The 18914-nt window shown below is 39.2% G+C and overlaps 1 pseudogene; it reads right to left on the bottom strand.

Moving 5' to 3' along the window:
- Positions 1 to 13413: 13413 nt before the first annotated feature.
- LOC118653440 lies at positions 13414 to 16467 on the bottom strand (annotated as a pseudogene).
- Positions 16468 to 18914: the final 2447 nt, after the last annotated feature.

Below are 18914 nucleotides of genomic sequence, written 5' to 3'. Positions count from 1 at the left end.
CATCATCATGTACATAGAAAATCCTAAATAAATCACAAAATATTAAATCTCACCCCCCCATGGCTCTGGGTAATACAAATAAATCATGAACTTGAAGCTCTTGGGTCAAATTACAGTTATAGGCAAAATGAGACTATGACAACAACAAAGAATGTACTGGTATAATTATGGCCTTGGGACCTCTAAAGTGTTATATTTATAACAGGAGGGCCATTCAAATATCTTAGAGAATGGAGCAAATGATTTTTATAATTTTATGGGAAGTTCTGGGAATAGGCCATTGTAGCCAGGGTCAGTATAATCATGGCTAATAAGCCTACTACTACTAGCTTCATTCAAGGTGCTATCATCTATCAATTAGATCACTGCTAACACCTCTAATTTTTGTTCCTCCAATTTTTCTTTTCTTCCATCCTATCCTCCAGGCTACTTTCAGAAAAGTATCTCTAAATGCAATCAGATCCAAGGACTACCTTGTTTAAAAACATTTAATGTCTCTTTATAACTTTCAGGACAAACTTCTTAACATAATATGTAAGGTCCTAATGATCTCACTCCAGGTAAACTGTTTAGTTTTTCACTATTCCAACACACCCATATTCTGCCTCCCACCCACAACTGCATGCAACTTGCTAATTTGCATATCCATACTTTTACCTATACAGTCATGTGTCATTTAATAGCAGGGATATGATCTGAAAAATGCATTGTTAGGCAATTTTGTCATTGAGCTGAACATCATAGACTGCACTTACACAAAACTAAATGGTATAGCTGACTACACACCTAGGTAATATGGTATAGCCTTTGCCCCTAGGCTACAAACCTATATAGCATGCTACTATGCTGAAAACTGTAAACAATTATAATACAATGGTAAGTATTTGTAATCTACAGAAATCTAAATAAAGAAAAGTACAGTTAAAATACAGTATAAAAGTTTTTTTAATAGTATACTTCTATAGAGAACTTATTGACTAGAGCTTAAGGACTGCAAATTGTTCTGAATGAGTCAAAGAGAGTGGTTAAGCAAATGTGAAGACCTGAGACATTACTACACATTACCGTAGGCTTGATAAACAATGTATACTTAAATAAAGTAAATTTTTAAAAGATATATTTTTCTTCAATAATAAACCAACAAAACTTACTGTAACTTTTCTACTCTTTAAACATTTTAATTGTTTTACCTTTTCAATTCTTTTTAATAACACTTAGCTTAAACACAAACATATTGTACAGCTGTACAAAAATATGTTCTTTTTTTATATACTTACTAGAGGCCCAGTGCACGAATTCATGCATGGGTGGGGTGACCTGTGGGGATCAGGTGGAAACCTGCAGTCCAATGCCGCAAGCCACTCCTGCCTGCTGATTCCGCTGATCCTGGCCTGCTGCACCTGCTGCGGGCTCAGGCTCGGGCCCAGTCAGTCACGATCTGGAGAGGCTCACGCTGCCAGAGCAGCACTCACCAGCCATGAGCCTTGCATCTGGCACCCATCCTGAGGGGGCTGGGGGGACCAGGCCATGATCGGCCCCCTCTGGGCAGGCAGTGGGACGCCCTTGCTGGCCCAGGATCTGGATCTGTCCTGCTGACGTTCAGGCCAGTTGTTGGGAGCAACCTGGCGGCCACTTTTATATCGTTTCTTTCTTGTGGAGCATCTAGGGAGGGGAAGTAGCCACAGTGCCTGAGGCTGACATCCAGGAGGCCAGTGGCCCTGTTGGGATCTGGCTGGTAGTACCGGTCAGACAGTGCCTGGCCCGTTCTCTGGAGATTGGACCTGCACAACTACTGAGGGGGAGTGAGTGGCTGCTGCCTGGCTGGTGGGCAGCCGGGACGGGTCAGTCAGCTGAGAGGCGCTCTCACTGTTGGAGGGCACTGACCACCAAGGGACAGCTCCTGCATTGAGCATCTGCCCCCTGGTGGAAAGTGCACATCATAGCGACCAGTTGACAGGTCATTCAGTCATTCGGTCATTCAGTTGTTCGGTCGTTTGGTCACTTAGGCTTTTATGTATATAAACTAGAGGCCTGGTGCATGAAATTCGTGCATGGGGTAAGGGGGGTCCCCTCAGCCCAGCCTGCACCCTCTCTAATCCAGGACCCCTTGGGGCCTCTCACTGACCCCCCTGCCGGCCTGGTCACCCCCAACTGCCCCACCTGTGGGCCTGGTTGCCCCACACAGCCTGATGTTTGGTCACTTGGTCACCTCTCACTAACCCCTCTGCTTGCCTGGTCGCCCCATGCAGCCTGTTCGGTCATCCATTTGGTTGCGATGGTGGCTTAGGCTTTTATATATATAATTTAAATATTTATTGTAGAAAGCATTACATATGTCTCAATTTTCCCCCCAAAACCCCCCCTCCACCCTGCCCCTGCCCCCCACCCAAGACCTTCACCACCCTATTTTCTGTGACCATGGGTTATTCATACATGCATACAAGGTCTTTAGCTGATCACCTCCCACCCATTCCCCCCTCCCCACCTTCCCTCCAAGATTCCCCAGTCTGTTTCGTGCATCCATGTCTCTGGATCCACTCTGTTCATCCATTTATTTTGTTCATTAGATTCCACATATGAGTAAGATCATGTGATACTTGTCTTTCTCTGACTGGCTTATTTCACTAAGCATCATACTCTCTAGGTCCCTCCATGGTGTCCCAAAGGATAAGAGATCCTTCTTTTTTACTACTGCATAGTATTCCATGATATAAACGTACCACAGCTTTTTTTATCCACTCATCTATTGATGGCACTTGGGCAGCTTCCAGATCTTAGCTGTTGTAAATTTGGCTTCTATGAACATAGGGGTGCATACATTCTTTCTTATTGGTGTTTCAAGTTTTTTAGGATATATTCCTAGAAGTGGGATCACTGTGTCAAATGGCAGTTCCGTATTTTATTTTTTGAGGAAACTCCATGCTGTTTTCTATAATGGGTGCACCAGTCTGCACTCCTATCAGCAGTGTACTAGGGCTCCCTTTTCTCCACATCCTCACCAGCACTTGTCACTTGTTGATTTGTTGATGGTAGCCATTTTGACAGGTGTGAGGTGATACGTCACTGTCATTTTAATTTGCATCTCTCTGATGATTAGTGACTTTGAGTATTTTTTCATATGCCTCTGGACCATTTGTATGTCCACTTTGGAGAAGTGACTATTAAGGCCCTTTGCCCATTTTTTAAATTGGATTGTTTGTCTTCATTTTGTTAAGTTATATGAGTTCTTTACATAGTTTAGATATTAACCCTTTATAAGATGTATCATCGCCAAATATGTTCTTCCATACAGTGGGCTCCCTTTTGGTTTTGTTGATGGTTTCTTTTACTTTTTATTTTGATGTAGTCCCATTTGTTTATTTTTTCCTTAGTTTCTTTTGTCCTAGGAGATGTATCTGTAAACATATTGCTATGAGAGATGTCTGAGATTTTGCTGCCTATGGTTTCTTCTAGGATTTTTATGGTTTAGCAACTTACATTTCAGTCTTCTTTCCATTTTACATTTATTCTTGTGTATGGTGTAAGTTGGTGGTCTAGTTACAGTTTTTTACATGTTTTTGTCCAATTTTCCCAACACCATTTATTGAAGAGACTATCTTGACTCCATTGTATGTTCTTGTCTCCTTTGTCAAATATTAATTGAGCATAGTGGCTTGGGTTGATTTCTGGGTTCTCTGTTCTGTTCCACTGATCTACATGTCTGATCTTGTGCCATTACCAGGTGTTTTGATTACAGTGGCTTTGTAACATAACTTGATATCTGGTATTGTGATAACTCCAACTTTGTTCTCCTTCTCAAGATTACTGAGGCTATTCAGGGGTATTTTTTGATTCCATATAATTTTTTGGAGTATTTGTTCCAGGTCTGTGAAATATACTGTTGGTATTTAAATAAGGATGACATTGAATCTGTAGATTGCATTGGGTAGTATGGACATTTTAATGATGCTAATTCTCCCCATCCATGAACACAGTATATTCTTCCTCTATCTCTTTTTCAACATCCTATGGATTTCTGAGTATGAGTCTTTTACCTCCTTGGTTAAGTTGATTCCTTAAATATCTTAATGTTTTGTTGCAATGGTAAATGGGATTGTTTGTTTAGTTTCTCTTTCTGAGAATGCATTCTTTGTATATAAAAAAGCAATCAATTTTGGGGTGTTGATTTTGTACCCTGCTACATTGCCATATTCATTTATTAAATCTAGTAGTTTTTTTATAGAGTCTTTAGGATTTTCTATGTACAATATCATGTCTCCTGTGAATAATGAGAGTTTTACTTCATCCTTTCTAATTTGGATGCCTTTTATTTCTTCTTGTAGTCTGATCACTGTGGCTAGGATTTCCAGTACTATGTTGAATAAGAGTGGTGAAAGCAGACATCCCTGTCTTGTTCCTGTTCTTAGGGGAAATGGTTTTAGTTTTTGCCCATTGAGTATGATGTTGGCTGCAAGTTTGTAATATATGGCCTTTATTATGTTGAGATATGCTCCCTCTATTCTAACTGTACTGAAAGTTTTTTTTATCAAAAATGGGTATGGATTTTGTTGAATGCTTTTTCTGCATCTATTGATATGATCATGTGATTTTTGTCTTTCAGTTTGTTTATGTGATGTATCACATTTATTGATTTGCGAATATTGTACCAGCCTTAAATCTCTGGAATAAATCCCACTTGGTCATGGTGTATGATATTTTTAATATATTGCTGGATGCAATTTGCTAATATTTTGTTGAGGATTTTAGCATCTGTATTCATCGGGGATATTGGCCTGTAATTCTCTTTCTTTGTAGTGTCTGTATCTGGTTTTGGAATTAGGATAATCCTAGCCTCTTAAAAAGAGCTTGGAAGTGTTCCTTCCTCTTGAAATGTTTTGGAATAATTTGAGGAGGATAGGTGTTAGTTCTTCTTTGAATGTTTGGTAAAACTCCCCTGTGAAGCCCTCAGAACCAGGGCTTTTGTTTGCTGGGAGTTTTTATTATTATTATTATTATTATTATTATTATTATTACTGCTTCTATTATATCAGTTTTTATTGGACTATTCAGGTTTTCTGATACTTCCCGATTCAGTTTTGGTAGATTATATTTTCTAGGAATTTGTCCATTTTCTTCTCATTGTTTAGCTTGTTGGCATATAGTTTTGCATAGTATTTTCTTTATAATCCTTTGTATTTCTGTAGTGTCAGTGATTACTTCACCATTTTCATTTCTGATTTTATTTATTTGGGTCCTCTCTCTTTGTTTCTTGATGTTTCTGGCTAAGGGTTCATCAATGTTGTTTATCTTTTCAATAACCGGCTCTTGGTTTCATTGAATTTTTGTATTTATGTTTTGGTCTCTATGTCATTTATTTCTGCTCTAGTCTTTATTATTTCATTCCTTCTACTCACTCTGGGGTTTTCTTGTAGTTCTCCTTCTAATTCTTTAAATTTAAGGGTTAGAAAACTTATTAAAATTTTACTTGTTTTTTGAAGTAGGCCTGTAGTGCTATGAACTTCCCTCTCAGGACTGCTTTTGCTGTGTCCCAGAGATTTTGGGTTGCTGTGTGTTCATTTTCATTTGTTTCCAAGAAGTTATTTCTTTCTTGATCTTGTTGGTAACCAATTCATTGTTTAATAAAATGCTATTTAGCCTTGATATGTTTGAATGTTTTTGTGTGTTTTTATTGGGGTTGATTTATAATTTCATTCCACTGTGATCTGAGAAGATTCTTGATATGATTTCAATCTTCTTGAACTTATAGAAACTTGTTTTGTGTCCTAACATGTGGTCTATCTTTATGAATGACCAATGTTTACTTAAGAAGAATATGAATTCTGCAGCTTTGGGGCAAAATGTTCTATAAATGTTAATTAAATCCATCTGATCCAGTGTGTCTTTTAGAGTCACTGTATCCTTGTTAATTTTTTGTCTGGAAGATGTATCCAGTGAAGTCAGCAGGGTGTTAAAGTCCCCTACTATGACAGTATTGTTGTGATCTTTCCTTTAATGACCTCTAGAAGTATATATATATTTATGTGCTCCTATATTGGGTGCATATATGTTTATCAGGATTATATTCTCTTGTTGGACTGATATCTTTAGGATTATGTATTTACCTTTGTTGTCTCCTGTGATGGCCTGAATTCTGAAGTCTATTTTGTCCAATATGAGTATTGCTACCACAGCTGTTTTTTCATTTCCTTGGTCACTTTCGTTTTTTTCATTCTTTCTTCCTTCCTTTCTGCCTCTTTCCCTCCTTCCCTCTCTCCTTCCCTCCCTCCCTCCCTCCCTTTCTTTCTTTCTTCTTTCTTTCTTCCTTTCTCTTTTCTGTTTTTATACTTCATTGTTGAAAGTATTACATATGTCCTCTTTTCCCCCATTGTCCTCTCCCAACCTCCCCCCTCTTTCACTTTTCTTTAATTTTTCATTATAAATTGGCTTATAAGCATACAATGGACATTCCTCTTTGTTAATAAAAATCTTTTGGTGTTGAGATCCAACTTTTCAACCTTTTTAAGGACCTTGTTGAAGTTTGCAAACGCTTTTGCTGAACACTACTGTGAATTTTCTTGGAAGTTATAGAAATTATTTTTTTCTTCTGTGATTTCCTTTCCTTTTGCTGCTTCTTCAGCTATGCATTTCTGATTCTATTTCAAAAGCATTTACTAGTTCCTCAGGAACAATCTCCGGAGTTTTTCAATGTCACTGTCCTGCTTACTCAGGTTAAATTTGCTTGCCATCTCAACTGAAGCTTTGATGGATTTTGGCAAGTTTCTTATCCTTGGGAAATCCTTTGAAATCATGGATAAACCTCTTAAGTGTCATACACTCTTTGGTGACTTCACCTCAAGCTGAAATAAGGTTCTTGATGTAGTTAGTCATAGATGTTGTGATCCTTCCAGAACTGCATCAGTGTCTTCCTCAGTTGCAGCAATAATATGGGAAAAGGTTGTCTTCAGGTTGTAAGCTTTAAAAGCTGCTATAAATCCATGATCCATTGGTGGATCAAAGAGATAGTAGTTTGAGGAAGAAAGACCACTTTGATATTGGGATGAAACTCACCAAGAATATTACCAACAATAAACAATATCCTATGTAATAAAAGGCTAATATGCAAATCAACCAAACAACAGAATGACTGCTGGCTATGATGCTCACTGACCACCAAGGTGCAGACGCTCAATGCAGGAGCTGCCCCCTGGTGGTCAGTGTGCTTCCACAAGAGGAGCGCCACTCAGCCAGAAGCCAGGCTCACGGCTGGTGAATACTGCGTGGGTGGCGGGAGACTCTTCCTCCTCCGTGGCAGTGCTAAGGATATCCAACTGACAGCTCAGGCCTGTTCCCTGAAAGGGCACAGGCCAGGCTGAGGGAGCGCCCCCCCCCCCCCGCCCGTCCCCCCGAGTGCACAATTTCTTGAGCCAGGCCTCTAGTCTTGAAATACTATGTATATTATTCTCCAAACAGTGTTCCTGTATTTTGCTGAAATAGGGATGCAGTGGGACACTTTGAAAGAGGAGCTGTGTCATCCATGACTTCTTGTTCCTGTAATACACTGGCAGCATTTGCTTACTGATATGTTTGAGGGTCCCAGGTACTTCACTGTCCCAGATCACAAACGTTTTCAATTTACAGACTGCAATTCTGCCCCCAAACAAGATTGCTACTCTGCACTGAAAAGCTTTAAAACCTGGCATTGACTTGGCCTCCTCATGGAATAAAGCTATCAGTTAAAATGAAACTTAAAGCTATATCCATAAAATTTATCAACTAAGAGAACATTTATGGACAATTGTAAAAAAATTCAAATTCAGTGGAGCTGTAGAAGTAGAAAAATAATTGAAGTGGATTCAGGAATGAATGAATGGAGAGGAAGAAATAGCAGTGAGCACCCCACAGCTAGTGAGTGCTAGAGTTGAATTGTCTGATTTGTCCTATGCTATGCACTTTTTAAATTCTTTTCCAGTAGAGTATCTTACAATATGTCAAATAAAAAAAAAACAGGTTTAATATGACATTTCCTCTATATAACAGAAAATTGGAGATCATCAAGTCCAGCTTAAAGGCAAGTTTCTCAAAGAATGTTGGGACATTTGTGTCCCTGTGAAATAAAGGGACTCAGGAAATCTTCAAATGAATCTCAACTATAATTTAAAATATCAATGGACCCAAGCTTCTTCAGGTTTTACTTATAATTTTAACATAACCATATTTTGATACTGGGGATCTTCTTATAGAAGGATTTAAAGCAGCACTTATATATTTATTATCAAAAGTCGGCATCAACTACCACAATCATTTAGAAATTAAATCAACAAAAATTTATTCATGGAAGGGTACTAATTCCTGACTCATTATAGAATTGCTGGATGCATAGTGATGATAAAAAGCAAACCAATTTTAGTAAATTTTATTATTGTGTGTACTCAGGGTGGAGCACTTTCTGCCATTCTTGACACAGCTCCTCCTACCCTTGGTACACGTCTGCATTTTAACAAATTTTACTCCTCAAAGAAAGGAATGATATGTTTACTGGATGATAACTGCAGTGTCAAAGGTAGTAACAATCTATATCTATATATATATAAAACCCTAAGCAACCTTTACGACTGGCCAAACTGAACGACCAGAACGACCGGAATGACCGATCACTATGACATGCACTGACCACCAGGGCCAGATGCTCAACACAGGAGCTGCCCCCTGGTGGTCAGTGCGCTCCCACAGTGGGAGTTCTGCTCAGCCAGAAGCCAGGTTTATAGCTGGCGAGCACAGCTATGGCAGCAGCAGCACTACCAAGGGTGGTGGCAGTGGCGGCAGTGGCAGGCACAGTGTGGCCAGGATGAATAGGAGCAGTGGGGCCCCCAGCCCTGGCTCAGGCTCTTCCCAGACGCTTACTGCTTCCTGCACTGCTACATCCCTTAGGGTATATTGGACTGTGGGATTAGGCCTGGCTGAAACCCACAGTCCTACATCCCCTGAGGGGTCCTGGATTGCAAGAGGGTGCAGGCCAGGCTAAGGGACCCCACCGGTGCATGATTTTTGTGCACTGGGCCTCTCATACAATAAATAAACAAAAGAGGTGTCTAATAGAAACAAAATAATGGGAGAACTATAAAAAGATGAATTTGTTATCAGATGTGTGAATATCTGTATTTCATATTTTAAAAACACAACAATTTTGAATGTCAAGATGTCTGAACTGGGGCCATGAGTATGAGAGTTTGAAGTAGAGTGAAATTGAAGAGGTAAAGCAACTGTGAAGCAAGGTTGTTGAGAGAGCTAGTCACATGGTCACCAAGGCCATCTTTGAAGATGACAGGACCAAATATTAATATAATATCAATATCATTAAGAAATAAGATTTTTGCACTATAATTATACATTTAAATATATGCCCACCCAGAATATGCCATGTTATCTCATTGTAGTTCCTACAAAAATATATTTACTTAAGTTTTATTATTTTTCCCATTTTTATGGATGAGGAAACCAAGGATCATAGAGATTACTCAGTTCAGTTCACACAGCTAGTGAGTGGTAGAGCTGAGCTGTCTGATATGTTTTCTGATATGCAATCATTAAAAATTGATGAATGAGCCCTAGCCAGCGTGGCTCAGTGGTTGAGCATCAACCTAGGAACCAGGAGGTCACGGTTCGATTCCGGTCAGGGCACATGCCCTGGTTGCGGGCTCGATCCCCAGTAGGGGGCGTGCAGGAGGCAGCTAATCAATGATTCTCTTTCATCATTGATGTTTTTCTCTCTCTCTCTCTCTCTCTCTCTCTCTCTCTCTCTCTCTCTCTCTCTCTCTCCCTTCCTGTCTGAAATAAATAAAAATATATATTTTTAAAAAATTGATGAATGAATCAATGTTCTAAACTATAAATTCCCTTAGCTTTCATGATCTCTCTTAGCCTAACAAGTGTGTGTGTGCGTGTGAGTGTGTGCACATCTCTATGTATCTATCAATTTAATCAGATTTTACAGACTCAAATGTTTGATAAAATAAATCAACACATAAAAGAATAAATAGGAGTATCTCAGCTCTAAAATCATTTTTATACTCTCCCCTTATATATTTAGAACTCAGGTTTAAAATATTAGTTTTTGCCATGATGAAAAGAAATTGTAATAGACAAGTAGCCTTTGTCTAGCTGTAAGAATTGGATCCCACTCACCAAATCCATGCAAGCAAATAATATGGAAAGAAATATTTAAAAGAAACACACTTCTGAACATGTTTGTTTCACAATGAATCAGATTTATAGGCACTTATATTGTTGTTTTGATTAAGTTGTGCCCAACACCATCTTAGCAATTGCAACCATAAACAGAGCACATAATCAACTACAACTGTGTATATTTCTAAAGAAAAATAAAACACCAAAAGCAGGTGATAAACATCTGGCTTGAGGATAAATTGAAACAAGTCCAGCTCAGTTTTCTGATCCTTTCTAACAAATAAGAGCAAGGATCATAGAACTTCTTCCTGTAGTTCATAATTAGGCAAAATAAAGAGAATTTACATTGTTTTGCACTCTGATGAATCCAACAAGATCATCACCTGACTCTAAAAAACAGTTGGCATCAAATATTTGCTTTAGTTAATTTATCTAATTTTAATTTCAAACCACAGCTGTGAACTCAAGGAAGGTAAATATATAACTGAACTACTATGTAGGTTGGAAAAAATATCTTTATATACACCTGTGAATCAGAATAAGAAGTACCATGCTGCTCTTCTAATCCCCCCAGTTGCCATGGGTACCGTTTTAATGATTTATTCTACTGAAAACTTCCATATCATTTTAGTATCTGTCATGTTATGTTAATGGAATTGACCACCCGTCCCATTAATTTGGGATTTCTTAGCATGCAAATAATTAATAGCATACTTAATAATAGTAAAAATGTAATTGTTTTAAGTAAATTTTTAGCATTGTCATTAACACCATCAAGGACTTAACCTTCAGAATTAACATAATGATACTTTTATTTAATAAGGACTTATTCTCTTTCAGAAATGTCAGAGCAAGAATAGTTTGATAATACAATGCCCTCTTCCTGCTGTCATTCAGAGGATTAGTAGCAGCCCTGACCTTTTATTACATTCTGATATATCAAAGTATTCCTGTCCAGCAATGCATATATCCGAGGAAGTACAACAATTACCAATTCTAAATTAGGATTCAGTAAAGTTTTTCTGTAAAGGCTCATATAGTAAATATTTTATGTTTCTAGATTGTCAAGTCTCTATCACCACCACTTAACTCTTGCATTGTAGCACAAAAGTAGCCAAAGGCAATAAGCAAATACATGGATTTAGTTATGTTCCAATTAAACATTATTAACAAAAGCAGGTAATGGGGTGTATGTGACCCTCAGGCTACAGTTTGGTGATCCAGTTTCTATACCCTTTTGGTTATTCTCTTATCTCTTCTGATTAATGACTCATTAATTTATCTAAATGTACTTTGTGAAAGAGTTGATATTTTCTACATACTCAAAATAGTTTCATAGTTAACTTGTATGTGTGTATACATTTAACTATTTCAGCAGAAATAGCAGTAAGTAAATACTGATTTTTAATATATATATATATTTTTATTGTTAATAGTATTATAGATGCCTCTCCCCTCCCCCCCTAGTTTTCCTGCCTCCTTCTAGCCCCTACCCACCCATCCCCAGGTCTTTACCACTCTATTGCCCCTATCCATGGGCTATGCATGTAAGTATGTAAGTTCTTTGGGTTATCTCTTCCCCCCATCCCCACATCAAGGTATGTCAGTCTGTTCCATGCCTCCATGCTTCGGGTCTTATTTTGTAGGTCAATTCATTTTGTTCATTAGATTCCACAAATAAGTGAGATCATGTGATACTTGTCTTTCTCAGGTTGGCTTATTTGATTTAGCAACATATTTTCCAGGTCCATCCATGCTGTCCCAAAAGGTAAGAGATTGATTTTGAGGTTGAAGTGTCTGAGTTCTAAGTATATATTGGCCAATGGCTATCATGTATTTATAAGAAGTTTTAACCATTAATCAGTGTAAAATATAATGTTAAAAATTTACCAAATTATTGTAGAATGTTGAGATATGATGTATGTTACTTTAGTATAAAAAACAAGATCATTGCCCTAGCCGGTTTGGCTCAGTGGATAGAGCGTCAGCCTGCTGACTCAAGGGTCTCAGATTTGATTCTGGTCAAGGACATGTACCTTGGTTGTGGGCACATCCCCAGTGGGGAGTGTGCAGGAGGCAGCTGATTGATGTTTCTCTCTCATCGATGTTTCTAACTCTCTATCCCTCTCCCTTCCTCTCTGTAAAAAATCAATAAAATATATTTTTAAAAAAAACAAAACAAAAACAAGATCATTGAGAGGTATCATAGTTCCAAAAATGGCAGTCTCATATGTGACAAAAAATTAAGAAAAATTTGTTTGATGTATGTTTATGGTACCTGTGATCATGCCTGTGCTATGGTAGATATTATGAGATTCATACAGGGTGAGGGAATCTATCAAAGTATTCCATCTTTTGCACCAAGGAATTATGGAATATGGAGTGCTCTGGCAAAGATGTCTCTATAGAACCCACAAAAGGACACCAAGAAAAAGAAAGTCCACATTTGAATACATAATATACTAAAAAGCACCTGATAGGTAAGAGAAAACTGCAAATACAGTGGGGCCTTGACTTATGCGTTTAATTCATTCCATGACGGAGCTCATAACTCAAATTACTCGTATGTCAAATCAAAAAGTGAACGAGTGAGACAGGTGAGGCTGGGCTGATGTTGTGGCGTTCCCTGTGACGTTCGCTGTGCCAACTAGTGGTGGGGTATTTGAAGCTGGCTCGTAACCCAAATTTTAGCTCCCAACTCAAAGCAAAAAATGGGCCGAGAGACGGCTTGTATCTCAAAAAACTCGTTAGTCGGGACACTCGTAAGTCAAGGCCCCACTGCAGGACCAGCTAAATCAAAAGATATTTGCTCCTTTACCACTGTAAACCCTGAGAAAGAGGACTCCTACTAAGAAGGGGTCCTGGTGGCTAACTGGGCTCAATTAAAAAAAAAAACAAAACAAAAACACACAGAGCCTAGCAGCCATTTCTGCACAGGGGCCTCTCCCACAAGCTGCACTTCAGGCAGAAGCCTGGCTCTAAACTGCCTGGCTCTACACTGAACTGTCTGCCTGCACTGTGTTTCCGCCATCTGAGCCAGCACTTAGAAAGGAGTTCCTGGAATCCTATTTCAAACAATAGGACTGAGGCTTTCCCCGCCCAAGTAGAGCTGTGCAGCTCTTGAACAAACAGAGTGTTTCTACTGACCAAACAAGACAGTGCTGCAATGAGTTGGAGTCCTCATTTGCATGAGGACATACCAATCAGGGGCAGGGAATTTATGTCCATATAAGCCATCTCCCCTCTGGCTCAGAGAGCAACTTTCCCTTTCCACTGAAGACTAAAGACTGCGCTTCCCTGGCTGAGCTATAAAACAAAACAAAACACCACAAAGATGTCTGCTAGAACACAGCAGAGCAGCCAGAAGCAGAGCAGAGCTGTCTAGCAGCAGCGGGTCCTGACCCAGGCCATGTGGCCCTAGGGGTGCCCTACAGCAGTGCCATTTTTACAGCCCTGCCTTGTCACAATTGGGCGTTTTGCACTGAATAAAGTGTCTTCCTTTACTGCACCTTAAACTGGGGATTTCTGTTGGCATTGAATTGACACCAACAACCATCTGTTGACAACACTCACCGTTTTCGGTACCAAAGCAAAACAAGTAGGGACAAATAAAGGAGATAAAAATGAACAAAAGAACATAACATGTCCCTCCATACTACATGCTAGACCCTGAGCATCAAGTGAGAGGGACTTGAGGTGGGTAAAGTATGACTTACATGAAAATCGTAAGTTTTGATCTCATATTACACTACATTTTTAAACTTAAAATTTAGACAGTTATTATCAGAAAGAAAAACTGTGGCTTTCCCAATTTGCCATCAGCAAGCTAGAGATAGAGACTGGACTAAGTGTGTTTAAAGTACTGGTGCAAGAGGGATGATCCTGTTTTATAATTTTACTCCATCAAGGTTAGCCTGTTTAATAAAGTAGTTTAAAATGCATGTTCCTTTTTCCAGCAATTAAATTATTGAATATCTTTCCTTTGAATTCCCTTCATTTACTCCTCCATAAACAATATACATGGTTTAGATATATCATTATAAAATTTCAGAGGATAGAGGGAGTGGGGTGGAGGGAGAGAAGATGGGAGGGAATGGGGGAAAGGAAGGGAGAAATTCACCTCCAAATGGACCTACTATTTGATTTCCCATAAGCAACATTCAAAATTAGAAGGAGGTAGAGAAATTCCTTAAAATGTCTCTCCCAATGGTGCCTGAAATCTATTGAGGGAATGCCTACAGCTTCTGGAGGATATCTATCAGGCTGTTGGAAATCTCCCTGGGGATGCTTGAAATTGTCCAGTTGCCTCAAGTCTCCTTGCCGATTCCGGAAGTTTTCAGAAAAATCCACTGCATACACTGAAGGATCATGTGAGTCAAATTAATGGGAAGGGTCATTTCTATCATATGACTGTGAATGGTCTTGAATTCTCTTACTGGACAGCAAGAAAAAATTTACACCAAACTCCTGCATTTGTGCCTCAGATATGTCCTTTTAAATTTTATTTTTATTGATTTCTATTTTTTTAAGAGAGAAAGGAAGGGAAAGAGAGAGAAACATTGATTTGTTGTTCCACTTTTTATGCATTCATTAGTTTTCAGTAGTTGATTCTTGGATGTGCCCGGACCAGGGAAGGAACCCAAAACCTTGGCATATAGGGATGATGCTCTAACCAATGAAGCTACCCATCCAGGATCTCAGATATAAGTCTTAACAATACTTCTGTCCTCAAGAATCTTCAACCACTTAAACGTTCAGTGTGCGTGACCTGTTCCTCTGACTTGAATTTCACCAATGCTTCTCCCAGACCAACTCCTTTGTCACCATAAAGCAAGTAAAATGTCATCCTCAGCAAGAGGAGAATTTATAAGGAACTTTTGTATTTTAACTTTTGTAACATCAAATGGGAAATATATGTAGTTTCAGGCCAGAACAACGTTCTTGAAAGTATTTTTGCAAAATGTGTGCAAGCCTCTGTTTCTCTATTGAAGCTGGTCTTCCCTTTTCATAACATTCAATGACCTTCAGCATTTATTTTCTAGAAAATGGATCAACAAGACCTGGATGATATTGTAAAACAGTCTTATGTAAACCCAGACCAGTGTTATAGTCTTTCAGAGTCTTGAACGTCACAAAGGCATATCTTGTTCTTCTTTCATTTTTACATAAAAAAACTCATCGGGCCGGTATGGCTCAGAGATTGAGCATCGACCTATGAACCAGGAGGTCAAGGTTAGATTTCCAGTAAGGGCAGATGCCCAGATTGCAGGCTTGGTCCCCAGTAGTGGGCATGCAGGAGGCAGTCATCCAATGATTCTCTAATCATTGATGTTTCTCTCTCTCTCTCTCTCTCTCTCTCTCTCTCTCTCTCTCTCTCTCTCTCCCTTGTTCTCTGAAATCAATAAAAAATAAACTAATCTATTCATTAGTCAGATCAGTATCTCCAAATGAATTTAATACTTAGGGTCAGATCTTTTTAAGTGAACATAAAATCCAAGAGGGGAATAAGAACCTGTTCTTCTGGGAGGTTTTTAATGAGGTCTTTTTCAAAAATGTCTGTCATTTATTCCTCTTGGTGATGAATGTTCTTCAGTTCTCATAGTAATGTCACCCCCCTTAATTGTACTACCACCGAATTCTACCCACTGTTGTTCTGAGCCTTGCATTACTTCTATAAATCTGGAACCCATGAAACTTTGATGACATTTAAGACCTCCTGAAACAACAGTACATGAAGCAAATTTTACTATGACATTACTAGTATTTCGACCTTCATAATGTTTTAAGAAAATTACCTTATCCAAACATAAACCAAAGAAAAAGACATGCACATCATCTTCATTTACTAAGAAAAACAAACTTGTAGAAAAATTATTCTCTGTCTTCAATGGCTGTGTCTTCTTTGGCCTTAAATCACCATGTCCTGTACCATTAGTATGAAACCCAACATCTTGTTTAATCAGAGTCATATCCAGAATTACTTGCTTCTTCTTTAATCCCCTCAACAAAAAGTAGATAAGCAGCCAGCCCCTGATGCCCCAGATCCTGGTCACTCTCTTCCTATGTGATCAGTTCTTTCATTTCTATAGTCTTCTGCATCTCTGCCTTACTGCTGAGAAAGAGCTCTACAGATGAATTCTTTATAAACCCTCTTACACAGCTTGTAGCACATCTCACTTCCCCAATTTTCCCTCCAATTGTATGCACGTCTCCATCAGAAATAGTCAATCCTGTGAAAAAGTGACAAATATCCATAGGCCCCGCAATTAAAGGAAGCCCCAGCGAATGGATGACTACAACCATGCTGAGCTCAAATCACAGCAGTAATAACTTTTTTTTTAATTCTGTAAAAGCAACTTAACACTGCTGCTAAGTCAGACACACAAGGCCGGGGGTTGGGGGTCACTCCTCGCAGCAGCCCCTGAAGAAGAGCTACAGAGAGCCCTGGGTGAGCCCAGAGGAAGATGACACGCACTCCTCCCTCTGCTCCAGACAAATGAATGTCTCTTACAAACTTCTTCAGAAAAGACTTGACGATATTTCTTTTCTACACCAGGGAGTAAACCAAGAGTAAAGAATATAAGAATCTAGAAACCATGATATCTAATCCAGGAAAGCACTACAGGCTTAGATTCAACTGATTCAGTATGGAGGAGGAAGACACAGAGTCCCAGAAGGGTCTTTATGGAAAAAAAAAAATCACACAGAGAATGATATGCTTGAGACATTAGAGCAATGTATCAATAAGGCAAAAATCCCAAAATACATGAAAAATGTGAAATACTCAGTAGACATTTCTGCTCAAAATTGTACAAGAGAAAAATTTTACAAAGACAAACTGTATGTCCATGAAAAGAGTTTTCTATGTTTATATGAAGGGTTAATTTCAGTTTTTTGGAGTTATTCTGTATACAAAGCACAGAAAACATACAGTTACAAATTATAATATAAACTAGTGACCCGGTGCATGAAATCGTTGCATGGGCCAGGCCTGCACCCTCTCTAATCTTGGATCCCTTTGGGGATGTCCGACTGCCGGTTTAGGCACGATCCCTCTCACAATCCAGGACCGCTGGCTCCTAATCGCTCGTCTGCCTGCCTGCCTGATTACCTCTAACCACTTCTGCCTGCCAGCCTAATCATCCCCTAACTGCTCCCCTATCAGCCTGATTGATGCCTAACTGCTCTCCTGCCAGTCTGATTGCCCACAGCTGCCCTCCCCTGCCACGACCCACCTCCTCCGCCAGGACTGGCCTCCTCTGCACCACACAGAGCCGCGGGACCCCCAGGCCTCACTGTGTGGAGCAGACGACAGACCCCGCCTCCACTGTGCATGTGGCCATCTTGTGGCGGCCATCTTGTGACTACGGCGCGCACGAGGGCCACCTAGGCCTTTATTAGTATTGATGTAAGCAGAGTTCTGAAAGGCCTCTCAATTTGTTCCAATTTTTGAGGCATAAACATAAAATGGAGTTGTTGTTTTCCAATGACTACTCCTGAGTAGTCTCCAATTGTACCACATTGAATCTCACTGTTCTTTTGGGTACCAGGTACTTTAATCAAATCTTTGGTAGCTTCTCTAATATTACATTCACTTTAGGCTGCTTAAATCGTTTCTCTTTTTATGTTAACATTTCAGTTCTGCTCACTTTAAAGATTTAGTCTCAAACTTGCCTCAAATAATTTTTTTTCTACTACCCAATCTAAGACAAGCTAGTCTGGCCAAAATTTCAAAGTGACTTATAATGTGCTTTATACAGGTACTCTTTCTCACAATCTCCCTGCCCTCCTGCCTTCAAATTCTATACTGCCAAATGCCTCTTAATTTACTATCAATAGTAAGGTTAGCAGGGCAGCACCTTGGGCTGAACAAAGAAAATACTGTTTTCTTTATAAATGGTTTCACAAAGCTGTAGGAGGTAAAGGTGAAGCAAAACACTTGCCTGGACAATGATTATCACTAACTGTGCAGACACCACCATATCAGCAGAGGCCCTAATATCAGACAGATTCAGCTCAAACTAGAGAAAAGCAAAAGATATGTTTCTATCATTGGCATGCAATAGGAATCTCTTGGTTCTCTTTTGCAAACTCTGGGAGATCTCAAGAGACTACTGGGACAAAGTGGGGGTAGGACTACCCTTTTCATAAACTATGCTATGCTTTCTTTAAGTTCTGATGAAATGCCATATTCAAGACCTCCCACTGAGAGACCTTTCAGATAAATAAGCTATCACCTGGTTTTATATTTAAGCAAATCTATAAATTTCAGAGGACATATGTCAAGCAGCTTTCTTTTCTGCAAAGCAAGCAAAGGGAACTGCAAAGGATAAAAGTACCATAATCCTAGGCTCACAGAATATTCTTCCAAAAACTGACATTTTATTTTATTCTGTTAGTGACATTATATTTTATTCCCAAGTTAAGCCTGGGAGTTCTGAATTTCAACAAACTTCTAAATGGGTTTCAAGATACTAAAGGACATTTCCCACAGGCATTTCCAATCTTTATGAATAGATCACTTGCATTGCCACCCTCAATGACTTCAAAAAATTGGAAGGTGCTCTTTTTCCTCCCTCATTAGAGCTAGAGGTGGGCAGGATGGTAACTGGAGAATGTGGGATGCTTATGGAAATCTGTGAGCCCTGTAGGAATGTGCTGGTCCTAAGCTGTATTTGCAGATGATTCCTCTCTAACAGGAGTTTGAACTGACAATGAAAGATATTTAATGCAGTTTTGGTTCAGTTTCA

Source organism: Myotis myotis, unplaced genomic scaffold, assembly GCF_014108235.1.
Source record: "Myotis myotis isolate mMyoMyo1 unplaced genomic scaffold, mMyoMyo1.p scaffold_m19_p_4, whole genome shotgun sequence".
In the NCBI taxonomy this organism is placed as follows: domain Eukaryota; kingdom Metazoa; phylum Chordata; class Mammalia; order Chiroptera; family Vespertilionidae; genus Myotis; species Myotis myotis.
This window is presented reverse-complemented; position numbering and strand designations above follow the sequence as displayed.